The following is a 14,347-nucleotide window of genomic DNA, read 5'->3' as shown; positions in this document are numbered from 1 at the left end:
TTATTCTTATAAAAGTAACTAAGTGGTGATTTGGTGAAATTAAGGCTTGCTTGTTATGTAAGATACCACTTGGACATTATAAATATCTGTACCGTAAAATCTCTCATTTTCATGATAATTGTCTCCATTCATTTTTTTTTCACATTTGATGCCTTTGGAACACTTAGAAAAAGCTTATATTATGAAATTTAGACTTGCCGTGGCTTTAAGGCAATACAGACTATACTAGTATTGCCTTTTGCATGATCTTAAGATTGACTGTCGATTTTGTGGGCACATCCAGTTCACTTTTAAACAAGTTAAACATTTATTTTGCTCTTTAGTCTCAATACATACCACGTTTTTCACTGATTCTACAGGGCACTCCATTTTCTTCTTAATCAGCATTTGTGAAGCTATGACTTTAAAGGAATATGTACCAGGCTAGACTTGCGTTTTGAATTATCTTAAAATTGACTGTTGGTTTTAAAGATTCATGGCTGTGGGCCTTTCCAGCATCTTCTTGAGGCTGAAGCAGCCTGGAATGTGACACACTGCAGTACAGAACAGCTGGGGCACTTCAAGCAGACACTCTGAAAGTCTTGCTCAGTGGGCATTGATAACATGTGGGTGGCTTATTTTAAATAAAGGGATTTTAGAGGCTTCTGACACAAAGATAGAGACGGTGCCAGATGCTCTTTTCTTGGCATGTTCACCACTGCCATCATCACTGTCATCTCTTGTTCATTCATTCTTTCATTGGCTTCATGGGTACCTGTTGAGTATTTGCCATGTGCCAGGCACTTTTTAAATACTAGACTTAACAGTGAAAACCCATTTAACACTACCTCTGCTTTATGGAGTTTGCATTCTCAGGCAGGTCTTGTGGTAAACAGTCTCCGTGTATTATTTTAATCCTGTAAAGTAAGTAATACCATCCCCGCTTTGTAGATCACGGCACAGAGAGGTTAAGTGACTTATCTAATGTCACACAGCAGGGTCTGAGGTCAGGGCAGAGGGACCCTAAAGCCTGGGCCCTGAGCTGTTTTGCTGACCCCCCGGGGAACAATGATTGGGTAGCAAATGAATTGCACAGGTCAGATGTACACATGTGTGGGTTTCAGCGTCACACATGGGAGGTAAAACCTTCAGACCACGGCTGGGTGAGGCATGAAGGCCAACCAGGCAGGCTTTCACTCTTCTCCGGGCTAATTCGGAAACACTTGGGTTCAGAAACAGACTTGCTAGGTTTGTGACTTTGGATGAAATTACCTCTCCAAGTAATATTTATTTGGATTTTCGGGTTTTCACGTGAATATTTTGCATGTTTCGTTTTCTTCTGGTATTGCCTTCATCCAGGACGTTTTGTTTCGTTTCTTCTTTGATGGCTTTACTCAAGCTGCATACGTTTTCGGCCCACATGATCCGAAGTACTGCTTTTCTATCAGAAGCAGCCCACTAAAAGCTCTTTAGGTACATGAAGCTGCTGTGGAATATTTTGCTCTTTTATGTGACTTCCTCAAAGGTGAACGTCTATATTTGTAAGCGATTATTTGCTCTTTTGGAACCCTGTTTGGATAAAGGTAATTTATGTTTTTAGCCTTTATTTATTATTACTATTATATATAAATACATTTAACCAGATGAAGCCCTTAGAATTGACTATGGAGTATCAGTAAAGAATGGTGCTTGATGGGATATTCATTCTGCATCATTGTGTGTTTGACTTCAAACGTGAAGAGTGTGGGACTTCCTGCTGTGGCACAGTGGGTTAAGGATCTGGCATTGCCACAGCTATGGTGGCAATGGGAACTTCTATATGCTGTGGGTGAGGCTGTAAAAGAAAGAAAAGTGAAGAATATGGAGGGGGTTGAGTTACTTTATTTTTAAAAGAGAGAGAGGTTATTTCTGAGAGTTCATATTACTTTTTTTTTTTTGGCTGCCCCCGCAGTCTGAAAATTCCTGGGCCAGGGATCAAACCCATGCCACAGCAGCAACCTGAGCTACTGCAGTGACAATGCTGGATCCTTAACCCTCTTGGCCACAAGAGAACTCCCATATTACTTTTAAAATTGCATTTTTATTTTTTACTTTTGCTTTTTAGGGCCACACTGCGGAAGTGTATGGACGTTCCCAGGCTAGGGTCTAATCAGAGCTACAGCTCCGGCCTACAACACAGCCACAGCAGCTTGGGATCTGAACCACTTCTGTGACCTACACCACAGCTCATGGCAACGCCAGATCCTTAACCCACTGAGCAAGGCCAGGGATTGAACCCACCTCCTAATGGATACTAGCCAGATTCGTTTCCACTGATCCACAATGGGAACTCCTAAAATTGCATTTTTAATGTCAGTTTGTTAAATAACTATTTATAGACTAATAATCCTTATTTTTATCAAGATAGACCTTATTCTTATTTACCTTATTTTATGATGAAGGTACAAAAGGCTTCTAAATTACTTAGAGATGAATTGCTAACCCACATCTGCTGTGAAGCCTGAGATATCACTACTACATTCTGTGGCCTGCTTTTTTATTAATTATGGTTTGTCCTGTGAAAGTGGAGTGTAAGATATTCATGTCAATGATTTCAGTTAGGCTATAACAACAATTTGTGCTTAGTCTTCACTAGGCAAATAGTAAAACATGGTTTTTTTAAATTTTTTATTTTTTTTTATTTCAGCTTGGAGTTCCCATTGCGGCTGATTGGGTTAAGAACCCAACATAGTGTCTATGAGGATGCGGGTTTGATCCCTGGCCTTTCTCAGTGGGTAAAGGGTATGGCGTGGCTGCAAGCCGTGGCATGGGTCGCAGAGGCAGCTCAGATCTAGTGTGGCTGTAACTGTGGTGTAAGTTGCATATGTAGCTCCAATTCGACCCCTGGCCTGAGAACTTCCATATGCTGCAGGTACAGCCATTAAAAAAAAAAAAAAGTCAGCTTTATTAGAGGTATAATTGACATATAAAATGATAAGTTTGATATATTAATACATAGTGAAAGGATCACCCCTTCTAGTGAATTAGCACTTCCCTTACTTCACTGCTTTTTATTGTTGTTGTTGTTTTTCTGGGTGAGAACATTGAAGTTCTACTATCTTTTTTTTTTCCTTTTGAGGGCTATACCTGAGGTATATGGAGGTTCCCAGGCGAGGGGTCTAATCGGAGCCACAGCTGCTGGCCTACACCACAGCCACAGCAACTCGGGATCGGAGCCGCGTCTGCGACCCACACCACGGCTCACAGCAATGCTGGATTCTTAACCCACTGAGCGAGGCCAGGGATCGAACCTGCGACCTCATGGTTTCTACTCAGATTCGTTTCCGCTGAACCTCGACGAGAACTCCTGAAGTTCTACTCTTAGCACATTTTAATTGTACAGTATGGTGTCATCAGCTGTAGCCACATGTTACCCATGGATCCTCAGATCTTATTCATCTTGTAGCTAAAAGTTTGTTCCCTTTTTACCACCTCTCCCTATTTCCCCATCCCAACCTGGCAACCACTTTTCTGCTGTGTCTGTGTGTGGGTGTGGGTGTGTCTGTGGGGGTGTGTGTGGGTGTGTGTGCATGTGAGAGAAGGAGAGAGACAGAGAGCAAGACAGTGATTTCCCCTCAACTCCTTATTGGGAAAATTTACAGAAACGCAGAAAAGTCCAAAGTGAACAATGAACCCATCACTTCAATTCTATAACATTTTTCTGTGTTTACTTTTTTTTTTTTTTTGTCTTTTGCCTTTTTGTTGTTGTTGTTGTTGCTATTTCTTGGGCCGCTCCTGTGGCATATGAAGGTTCCCAGGCTAGGAGTTGAATCGGAGCTGTAGCCACCGGCCTACGCCAGAGCCACAGCAACGCGGGATCCGAGCCGCGTCTGCAACCTACACCACAGCTCACGGCAACGCCGGATCGTTAACCCACTGAGCAAAGGCAGGGACCGAACCCGCAACCTCATGGTTCCTAGTCGGATTCGTTAACCACTGCGCCACGACGGGAACTCCCTGTGTTTACTTTTTAATGTGTCATTTTGCATTGTGTGTTTGGGGGTAGAATTCAGTAGTAATTTATGTAATGTCCAGAGATCTTTGTCAAAGAATTCAATTAAATTTTTTTTTTTTTTTTTTTGCATTTTAGGGCCGCATCCTCGGCATATGGAAGTTTCCAGGCTAGTGGTCCTTTTGGCCTACACCACAGCCATAGCAACTCATGATCTGAGCCATGTCTGCAACTGACACCACAGCTCATGGCAATGCCGATCCTTAACCCAGTGAGTGAGGCCAGGGATCAAATCCATGACCTCATGATTACTAGTCGGGTTCATTTCCATTGCACCACAATGGGAAATCCCAGGAATTCAATTTTAGTTGCCTGTTAACACAAGTGTCAGAATGAAGCATTAGAAAGATACATTTTAGCTTTCATGATGTGGAAATATGCTGGCTTTTGTAATTTTAGGATGGAGTACCAAATTGAGAGTGTTTTGCTAGAGTTGGACAAAGTCTAAAGAATTTGAAAGATCTGACATAGTTTGAAACCCCAAGGGACTCTATAAATTCATAGAACTAAAGTTATTGGGGTGACCTCAGTGATAAAAAATGGAACTGGACAATGCAAACCCGTTGAAAGTGTCTGCGGAATGTTGCAGATAATTCAGTCTTTCAGGCACTTCTGGCTGGGAGACATCTATGCATAAAGTGTATCAAAAAGCCAGGATTGTCTTAAGAACAATAGAGGCGCCAAACATCTCTGTGCTGCTAATTGTTCTTTGAATACTTTCTACCCTCAGAATCGGCTCTTTAACTCTCCTCCTTCCTGACCGTAATCCCCGCCTCTCCATATCAAGGAGCAGTTCTTCTGTCTCAAACGTGTGTGGAAGAAAATTGCTTGTGTTCTGCTGGCTGATACGTCATTGTTAGGGGAGCAGGAATGAAGGAGCTGGATCCCAGGGCATCTCAGAGACTTCGTGTCCTTTCTTCTTCTTCTGTGTCTACCCAGGGTGTTTTACCCCGGGCACACGTCGAATGAACGTGTTGGGAATTCCCGTGTTTTCTGTTATGTGACTTGGTTTCCATAGCAACCTTCTGACTTCAGTCCCAGGGGTTGTGGTTACTTGGGTGGCAGGTCTTGGCTGCTGACCAGCTATGTGACCCTGAACAAGTCCCTTAAGACCTCATTTTTGATCTGTTAAGTGAGGGGCTTGGAGTAGGGAATTTTTTCAGCTTTTTTTCACCATCACTAAAAATTCTTTTGTTTGTTTGTTTTGTCTTCTTAAGGATGCACCCATGGCATATGGAGGTTCCCAGGCTAGGGGTCCAATCGGAGCCTACGCCAGTCACAGCAACGCTGGATCTGAGCCTCATCTGCAACCTACACCACAGTTCACCGCAGTGCTGGATCCCTAACCCACTGAGTGAGGCCAGGGATCAAACCCGTGTCCTCATGGATGCTAGTCAGGTTCCCCTCACTGAGCCACGATGGGAAGCCCTAAAAATTCTTCAAAAAAAATATTTTTTTTGAATTTAATTAAAATTTTTTTTTGGCTGCACTCACAGCATGTGAAAGTTCCCAGGCCAGGGATTGAACCTTCGCCATAGCAGGGACAATACTAGATCCTTAACCTGCTGCGCCACAAGAGAACTCCCACCAAGACTAAAAATTCTTTGGTTCTATGTTCACTAATTTAAATTTTTGTGGAGGTTAGACTAGCTTTTATAATTCTTGGGCTGATGATCTTATGTAATGGCTCTTATTATTTGTCAATTAAGATTAGAAAGTGTATCTGCAAGCTTGTACTAACTACATGGAAACTATGTGGAAACAAAATTCTGTTTGTACGTGTGTGTATTCCTATATGCGTAGATGTATATATCGGTACATAAATATTTTTCATGCAGGATAAGGAAATTAAAGTTTATATGCCTAGGAGTTCCCGTCATGGCGCAGCAGAAACGAATCCGACTAGGAACCATGAGGTTGTGGGTTCAGTCCCTGGCCTGTGGCGTAGGTGGAAAATGCAGCTCAGATCCTGCATTGCTATGGCTGTGGCATAGGCTGGCAGCTGTGGCTCCGATTTGACCCCTAGCTTGGGAACCTCCTTATGCCAAGGGTGCGGCCCTAAAAAGCAAAATAAATAGGTAAATAAATAAACAAAATATAAATAAAAATAGCAATTAAACATAAAGCTTATGTGCCTAAAGTAGATAGAATCTTTAATGTTATGTAAGAATCTTGTCTGTTGCATGTGTAGGTCCATTCACATTTTTAACATAATGGAAAACATCCTAAAAATTGTTGTCCACGATAACTTGGAAACTTAAACTGATTTCTTCTGTAGACTGTAATTTCAAAAGTTTAAGCACTACACAAATGTAATCCTGTTTTCGTATTCAGCACCCTCTCCTTAGTGACGAATATAAAAAGATCTGAAAATGTTGCTTTATCTTTTGGGGATAATTTTTTTGGGGGGCCATACCCGTGGCATTTGGAAGTTCCCAGGCCAGGGATTGAACGTGTGCCACAGCAGCAACCTAAGCTTCTGCAGTGACAATGACAGATCCTTAACCTGCTGAGCCACAAGGGAACTTTCTGGGCATTTTTCAATTGAAGGTCTTTCATCAAAAGATACCGGAAGACTTAAGAACCCTGCTGGTCCATCTTTTTTTTTTTTCTTTTTTTTTTAAGGCAATTCAATGCGTATTTTTGACTAAATAGTGATAACAAAGACTTTCGATGTGGGACACTGTAGTTGAGCTCACTTAAAAGCAAAGTAATTCTAGCAAGGAACATAGAGTAAGTATACATCCGCTATTTTGCAAATCACAAAATTATTTTGAAGCGCTGCTCTGGAGGCAGGATTTTTATGGCCGTCACATTCCAGCTGTGGTTTTGGAGACAAAATGTTTACTACAGCTCTAAACACAAGGATGGTAGGTGTGTATTCTTCCTGCTAAAAGCCTTAAAAAAGCAGCCGAGGCTCCCTTCCAGTAAGTGAACCTTTATTCAGCGAATGCTGGAGCCGTGTTCCTATGGAACTTCGGTGGTAATTCTGGAATGCAGGGCCAACAGCAACGCAGTCATGGGCCAGCCCCGCGGCTCTGGGGCCGGGTGGCAGGCCGTCCTGGCTAATCGCTGCCGGCAGCCCGTGGAAAACCACTTTCTGGTTAAGTCTGCATCATACTCTTCCACCAATGGAAAAAATTGAACATGATGAGGGTGTGTAGCTAGCAGACAAAAATATACCCGGCGTTGCACAGGATCTGTTTTTAGCTCCTCACGGCCGAGCATGAAGTGTTAGATGCCGTTTCCTGCCTTCCCATGGGCAGAAAGGAGGAGGTGGCCGTGGACGTGGGTATGGATCCTGACTCCCGGGAACCCCATCCCCTGAGAAAAAGTAGCTACATCCAACGTTTTGGCAACGGTAAGATTTGCAGCTGTGGCGTTTCGCCCTCCTGCAGCTGACTTCATTTTATTTGTGAGATATCAGTGCTTCCTGAAATGTGCCTCTTGGCCGATTTCATCCTGCGCCGACGTTGCTCTGCTTTGCGTTATTTTATCCCCGGGCTGCCCACGTTGTGGTGCCGGAGGGAGTATTTCCTTTAAGGTTGAGGGTCGATATTCTTCCACATGCCCGTGGGTGGTTTAGGGCAGCTGTCCATCCTTTTACTAATTAACTCTCCCCAAGCTGCTGATATATGCGGTCTGGATTTATGTTTTCCTGCCCTCTCCAGAAAGTACCATTTCTCAGTCTGATCAGGTTGAAACGTTAGTGACCATGACGTTATCTTTACCAGCTAATTCTTTCGGGGCACGTAGGGGAGTGAAAATGCCCTGGGAGCTTATATTTTAGAGTTTCCTGGTTATTCATGTAACTTCATCAAGCCTTGCTTTTGAGCTGAGGGAGCGCCAAAGAGTTTGCCTTTCCTTTCGAACTCGTGGTTTGATGTTCACCCTTGATGAAGGTTTATCCTTAACTTTCATCTCAGACGTTCGGAAAAGGAAGTGGAACCCCTTGTCATGTGTACGTGGGGGGTACTGGTTTTAAGTGGAATGATGGATTCGTGTCATCAGGCGTTTGAACAGCGAGTTCCTCGGCGGGGAAGGAGCGACCTGGCTGGGCAGAGTCTTCCCCTCAGCTTGATGTTAATTTGGCCAAGCATGTAATTCGCAGAAAATTGGTAGGTGGAGAGACAGAAATAGGACGCGTTATTGAAGTCATGGTAACTTGGACGATTATTTATAGAATTTCTGGAAAGTAAGGGGCCGGCAGAACAGCTGCTGGAGTTTCCCCTAACACGTTTCAGCGTTTCGATGTGGCCCCGTGTCACTCTCAGGGATTCTAAAGTTTGAGACGCACTTTTGGTAGAATGAGGTTATGGGTTATTTTAGGGCGGGCGATGGGTGTGCCCCTTCCGCGTGCCTCTGCTCTGTGGGTCCCTTGTCTGCTCCTTCCCTCCGTTTACAGAAATGTCTTTAAGGGATGGAGGAATGGGGGTGCCGTCCAGGTAGTGTAGAATTAATAGAAACGTTGGCGACATTTTATTTATTACTCTTCCTTTGAACTTAGAGAGTGCTGCTCTGACAGAGCAACTAAGCATGTCTGGCAGGGACCACGTGAGCACCGCCCGCCCGCCTGCTCGTGTCGTCAGATTAACACTTGTCAACCACTTTGATGTTCACCAGAGCCTGTGGACAGAAAGTGAAGTCTGTTCAAGGGCCTTCTGACTCCAGTCCCTACGACATGGTGTTTTGAACGCAAATAGATAACACCTTTCTTTCAATACTTGAGTGCTGGGGGGTGGGTGGGGAGCGACTGGCAAAAGCCTTCTCCTTGCATCAGGCCTGATCTAGGATGCCTGGCCGCACAAGATAAGGGCCCGGCTCCTTGCCCAGTGATCATCCTTCCCAAGTGGTCCTTCACTGAGCCACTGGGTAAAACAGATGATTCTGTCTTGGTGGTCCAAGATTGGGTGTTCCCTTCTCCGGAGACTTCAGGGTGGTACAGTCTCCCCCCACCTGTTCCTGCAACTGCCATCCAGTGGATGTGGGAACAACACCGAGTGAAGCCTGAAGGGGCAAAGCTCTCGCTCCTTAAATACCTGATGGGACACTTCTCTGTCCATCTGTGCCTCCGGGTTTAGCCATGGGTAGATTCATTGACGTGGCAATCGTAAACCACGCTCGTGAGATGCCTTCGCTTAACGGAGATTTTTTTTTTAAGGTTATCTCCTTTTTACAGAACATTTCAGAATGAGGTCTTTTGGGACATATTTTTTTAGTTTTAAGGGATAATTCGCATTTTCATTTGAAGCTAAGTGTACCTTACGTAAGGGTCAAGGTAAAACATGGCTTTATTGGAAAGACTCAAAAAAGGTAAAGGTATGGAATTAAAAGAAATAGCAAGGATATTAGGGACTCGGACGAGAACTGATCCTAGATAAACCTGAATTTCTGACTGTTGACACACAAAGGTACTAAACATGGTATTTATAATCACTTGAATTTCAGTAATGGTGGGTTGGGTGTCTGTTGAGGACTCAGTTCTATCTCAGACGGTCTCACAAATGTTCGGAGGCATTAAGCTCAGTGTCCGAGGAAGATGCCGTAACACCCTCTGGTCAGCTCTGTAGAGTCTGTAGCATCGCAGAGCCGAAAAGGGACCTTAGGCAAGTTTTTAAACGGAAAACCTGCAGAACTGAAGTGGCTCATCCAAAGGTCCTGCGATGGTGAGTGGCTGAGCTGGGACGTGATACAGGTATTTTGTTAGCCTTTCCTTACCCCACCTGTTTCTGTACTTGGGAAATACCTCCGCACCGCCCGAGATACCTTTATAAACTGATAGAGACACGTGCATGTACACACGTGTACCCACCACACACCCATTTTCCTCCCTCCTTTCTTTTCTTTCATCAGGTTACACACCTGCTTATTTACCTACTTAGCAAACCAAACAGGCGTAAGGGTCTAGGCAGAGACAGGACGGAGACCTTGGTTTTCCCCTGATCTTATTGAAGGTCAGAGCTCTACCCTCGGTCAGTGGTCGTCAGTCCGGCTGACTGTTGCCAGAGGGGATTTTAGGTGCCCGTGTGTTACTGACCTGTGTGAGATGACAGCTTTGACCAGACTTCATCCGTCCGTCTCTCCCTCTCTCAGCCTTACATGGAGAGGTTTTGCTTTGCCCACGATCCCGTTCCACCTGAGGACTGTAGTTTTCGTTAATTCTGTGCCTGACAAGAGAGGCTCTGGGAGAGAACAGAAGACGGCAGATGGACTTGAGCTTTGGCGCCAAGGGAATGGAAGGCCCTTTTGGAAAAATAAACTTGACGTGTAGAGCGATAGACTTGAGTTCTCACTGCGTCCTAGGAAGGGTTGTGCTCAGTGCTGCCGACCGTGTCAGGAAGAAGTGGGTCCAGGGCGTTCCTAAAACGTAAGGTTTCAACATCCTGAGTCTCTTGAGGACAACCCTGGAAAGTGATAACTTCCACATCCTGTGTTTTTCCCGGACCGTGAAAAACACTTTTCTCTAGTTGCAGGGTTATTAGAGCAGGATTTCTGAAGGGGAGGGAGGCAGGGCTGAAGCCAGGCGGAAGACAAAAGCTCAAAACCCGTACCATCAGAGCCAGTGAAAAGAGCCTGTGGGTGGAGAGGATGAAGGCAGGCTTGTCTTCAGGTCCTCCGCAGCCACCGTGGAAGGCGGAGGGACGGGGAAGGAATCTGTGCTCACAGGCGGCCGCGAGCCAGGGAGGCCCGAGCTGTCAGAGGGCAGTAAGCGTGACGAGCTTGGTGAAGAGCGTGCGGACACTCAGGGAACACACCCGCTGTCGCATACGTGCAGGTGCATGTATGTTCCATTGGAGAATGGGTAGGGTGCTCGCAAAGGACCCAAAGGCGAAATGCAAAACAGCAGTCCCCAAACCCAGAGGTAAGCAGAGCCAAGCGAAAATATTCACTTGCCACCCTGCCCCCTGTCCCCCGCCATGACCTGGACGGGGGAAGTTATAAGGAATTTTAAGAAGACACAGAGATCAGTAGCTTGCCAAAATTTCCTTGCCAGAGTGGATATCATTTTGTCCTGGCTCCTTATCGCCCGTGGCTGTTATCGGTTGTTCTCAGGTTTCTCTCACAGTGGAGGGTCGTGGCTGCTTGGCTGGGTCCCTCTCTGGTGACGAGCAGGCTTGGGAGGAAGCCTCCTTTTGCTTTGGCCAGTGAAGGGCAGCAGTCTTGGTGTGTTACCCCCACCACTCCCCCAACCCCCCATCTGATTCTTTCCAGGCCTTCCCAGTGCATGCTGGGATTTCTCCTGAAGACACACACACACACACACACACACACACACATCCATCCCTTTTTTGGATTCCTAGCTACCGTCTGATTCTCTGTTCTTTTTTTGTTGTTTTTGGGCCGCTCCCAAGGCATGTGGAAGTTCCCAGGCCCAGGATGGAACCTGCGCCACAGCAGCCCCCCGCGCCACAGCAGCCCCCCGAGCCACAGCAGTGACAATGCCAGATCCTTAACCTGCTGCGCCACAAGGGAACTCCGAGAACAACGTCTTTTCTAGGTTTCCACTTAATTTGATTTACCGATGGCTCCTTCTGTTTTTCCTTATTTCTTGGCCTCCTCACTTTGGAGGACCCTGGGGCGTCAATGGACCTCTGTTCTTCTCTTTGTTTATTTAACCCCGTGGGGAGCTCATCCAGTGTATGTTTAAAATGCATTTCACAGGGGCGATGGCAAGCGTGTGCCCCAGGCCCGTCTCTCCTGGGAACTCTGGGCTCCCAAGTCCAAAGGTCGACTCAGCACGCCCACCGTAATGTCTAACAGGCGTCTCACACCCAACACAGGCGGAACCACCTCCTCCCAAGCCCTCCCAAGCTCCTCCAAGCTCCTTCCAAGCCCGCTCCGCTCTGCCTTCCCTGTTTTTGCAGAGGCTTAGGCTAAAGATCGGGCGCGTCTCTGACCTGTCATTGCTCCCACCCTTCGACCTGGGGCTCCAGTTGCTCTCCCCTGTGTCCAGATTCAGACCACTCCCTACCCCTCCCACTTGAGTCTGACCCACCTCCCCTCCCACCTGAATTACCCTCCCTGCCCAACGGGCCCCCGCTTCCACCTTGCTGCCCGCTGCCCAGACCACAGGCAGCCACGGGGGTTTTTTTGAAAGAGGCCCCATGATGAGCCTTCTCTATTCACAGCCCTCTATTCATGACTTTCTGTCTCAGTGTGAAAGCCAGGGTCCTTCAGATGTCCTTCTGGCTGCATCCTCGTGTGCTTCGTCCCCTCTCTGACCGCCCTGGTGTCCTGCCTATCCACCTCTCTGGGCGTTTGCAGTTTCTGTCCTCCGTGTCAAATGCTCTTTCCCCAGGGTCCACGTGGTCTCCCCTCCCGCAGGTCCTTGGTTAAGTGACACCATTCAGTGAGGTCTTCTTTATTCCTCTTTCTAAACCTGTAGCCCCTCCCCCACAGAGCCTATTTCCCCCTTGGCCTCCCCGCCTTTTTTTTTTTTTTTTTTTTTTTGCTAAAGTATTTATCACCTTCTATGACACAAAAGAACTTATCCACAAAACAGAAATAGATGCACAGTCATGGAGAACCACTTGTGGTTGCCAAGGGGGAGGGAGTGGGATGGACGGGGAGTTTGGGGTTAGTAGATGCAAACTATTACATTTAGAATGGATAAGCAGTGAGGTCCTGCTGTACAGCACAGGGAACTGTGTCCAATCACTTGGGATAGAACATGATGGAAGATAGTTTGAGAAAAAGAATGTGTGTGTGTGTGCCTGGGTCACTTTGCTATACAGCAGAAATTGGTACAACATTGTAAATTCACTATACTTTAATAAAAATAAATAAAATTAAAAAATAAAGTACTTATCACCTTCGAAGATATAACCTTTCCTTTATTTTTCAGTCTCCCCATGATAAGTTCCATGAAAGGGATTTTTTTTGGGGGGGGGGGTCGGGGTGGGAAGGGTTCTGATGCTATATCCCTGGGTCTAGAACAGTTCTAGCACAGACCGATTGCTCAGTAAACATTCATTACATTATTCAGTGAAAGTATATCCTATTTAGGTTACATGGTGATATGGCTAAAGCAACCTAATGGAAATGCTATCCTTGAGCTCCATGTCATCTCAAAGTGTAAATTGTATATTTTATTTAATGATGTATGTTTCTTTATTATGGAAGCAATGTTTAAATTCCCTAGCATTAGATGAAATGGAAACTTCAGGAAGACTCTCCCTTGATTTTTCTGTGGTCTTGAGTTACCCCCCGCCCCGCCCCACAAACTGGGTCTTGGTCACCAGGTCCCACCCCCGCAGCTTTTGGAAAATATATTATAAATTATAACTGACATTTAGAATAATGACCATGTAGCTTAAACTATCAAGAAAACATAATTCTTGGAGTTCCTGTTGTGTGCAGTGGAAGCAAAGCCAACTAGTATCCATGAGGTTGCAGGTTCGATCCCTGGCCTCGCTCAGTGGGTTAAGGATCCGGCTTTGCTGTGAGCTGTGGTATAGGTCGCAGACATGGCTCGGATCTGGCGTTGCCGTGGCTGTGGTGTAGGCCAGCAGCTGTAGCTCTGATTCAACCCCTAGCCTGGGAACCTCCATATGTCACAGGTGCCTCCCTAAAAAGATTAAAAAAAAAAACACAATTCTCTTTTGTGCTATGTTCTTGGTAAAGCAGTAGAATAGAAGAAGTACCTTTTAACCTTCAGGCTCCTTAGTTAACTCAAAATTTCAGTTTTTCGTTGCATTCTCACCTCCCTATCCCCAGCTGTAGGGGCCTTTTCTGCCTGGAAAAAGGCCATTTCTAGGGAAAAGTAAGTATGAAAGGGGCATAGGTCACAACTATTCTTCTTAAAGAGGAGCCTAGAGCTCCCGTTGTGGCTTGGCAGGTTCAGAACCCAACTAGTATCCGTGAGGATGCAGGTTTGATCCCTGGTCTCGCTCAGTGGGTTATGGATCTGGGGTAGCCATGAGTTGTGATGTAGGTCGCAGTTGTGGCTTGGATCTGGCGTGGCTGTGCTATGGTATAGGGCGGCAGCTGCAGCTCCGATTTGACTCTTATCCTGGGAACCTCTGTATGCTATGGGTATGGCCCTAAAATGAAAAAAGAGAAAAGAGGAGCCTGAAAGTTAAATTATATTTAAAAAGAAAAAAAGAGTATTTTCAGATTTAAAAAATACAGAAACAATTTATATTGATGCAATACATATGTTCAAAAAAAAAAAAAACAAAAGATGAGAGAAATTCAGGTTGGATTCCTCCCTTTGCCCCTTGGTGATCTTGGTCCGCTTTCCTCATTCCCGGAGGCTAACGTTCCCTCTCCTACGAAACAGGGGTGCATGTGCAAGCTATCGGGGTTGTTGTCCCC

The 14,347-nt window shown here is 45.6% G+C and overlaps 1 protein-coding gene across 10 annotated transcripts in view; it reads left to right on the top strand.

Annotated features, from left to right (window-relative positions):
* Window positions 1-14,347, top strand: part of TIAM2 (T-cell lymphoma invasion and metastasis 2) — a 249,364-nt gene that overhangs the window by 105,307 nt on the left and 129,710 nt on the right. Inside the window, exon 1 of one of the 10 annotated variants that reach the window (XM_021071952.1) lies at window positions 6,085-7,391. The exons of the other annotated variants lie outside the window; for them this stretch is intronic. The gene's annotated coding sequence lies outside the window, so the exon portion shown is untranslated. Of the gene's footprint in view, window positions 1-6,084; window positions 7,392-14,347 lie in introns of those variants that run through there. 10 annotated transcript variants of the gene reach the window in all.

The sequence above is a fragment of the Sus scrofa genome, chromosome 1 (assembly GCF_000003025.6).
Source record: "Sus scrofa isolate TJ Tabasco breed Duroc chromosome 1, Sscrofa11.1, whole genome shotgun sequence".
Taxonomy (NCBI): domain Eukaryota; kingdom Metazoa; phylum Chordata; class Mammalia; order Artiodactyla; family Suidae; genus Sus; species Sus scrofa.
This window is presented reverse-complemented; position numbering and strand designations above follow the sequence as displayed.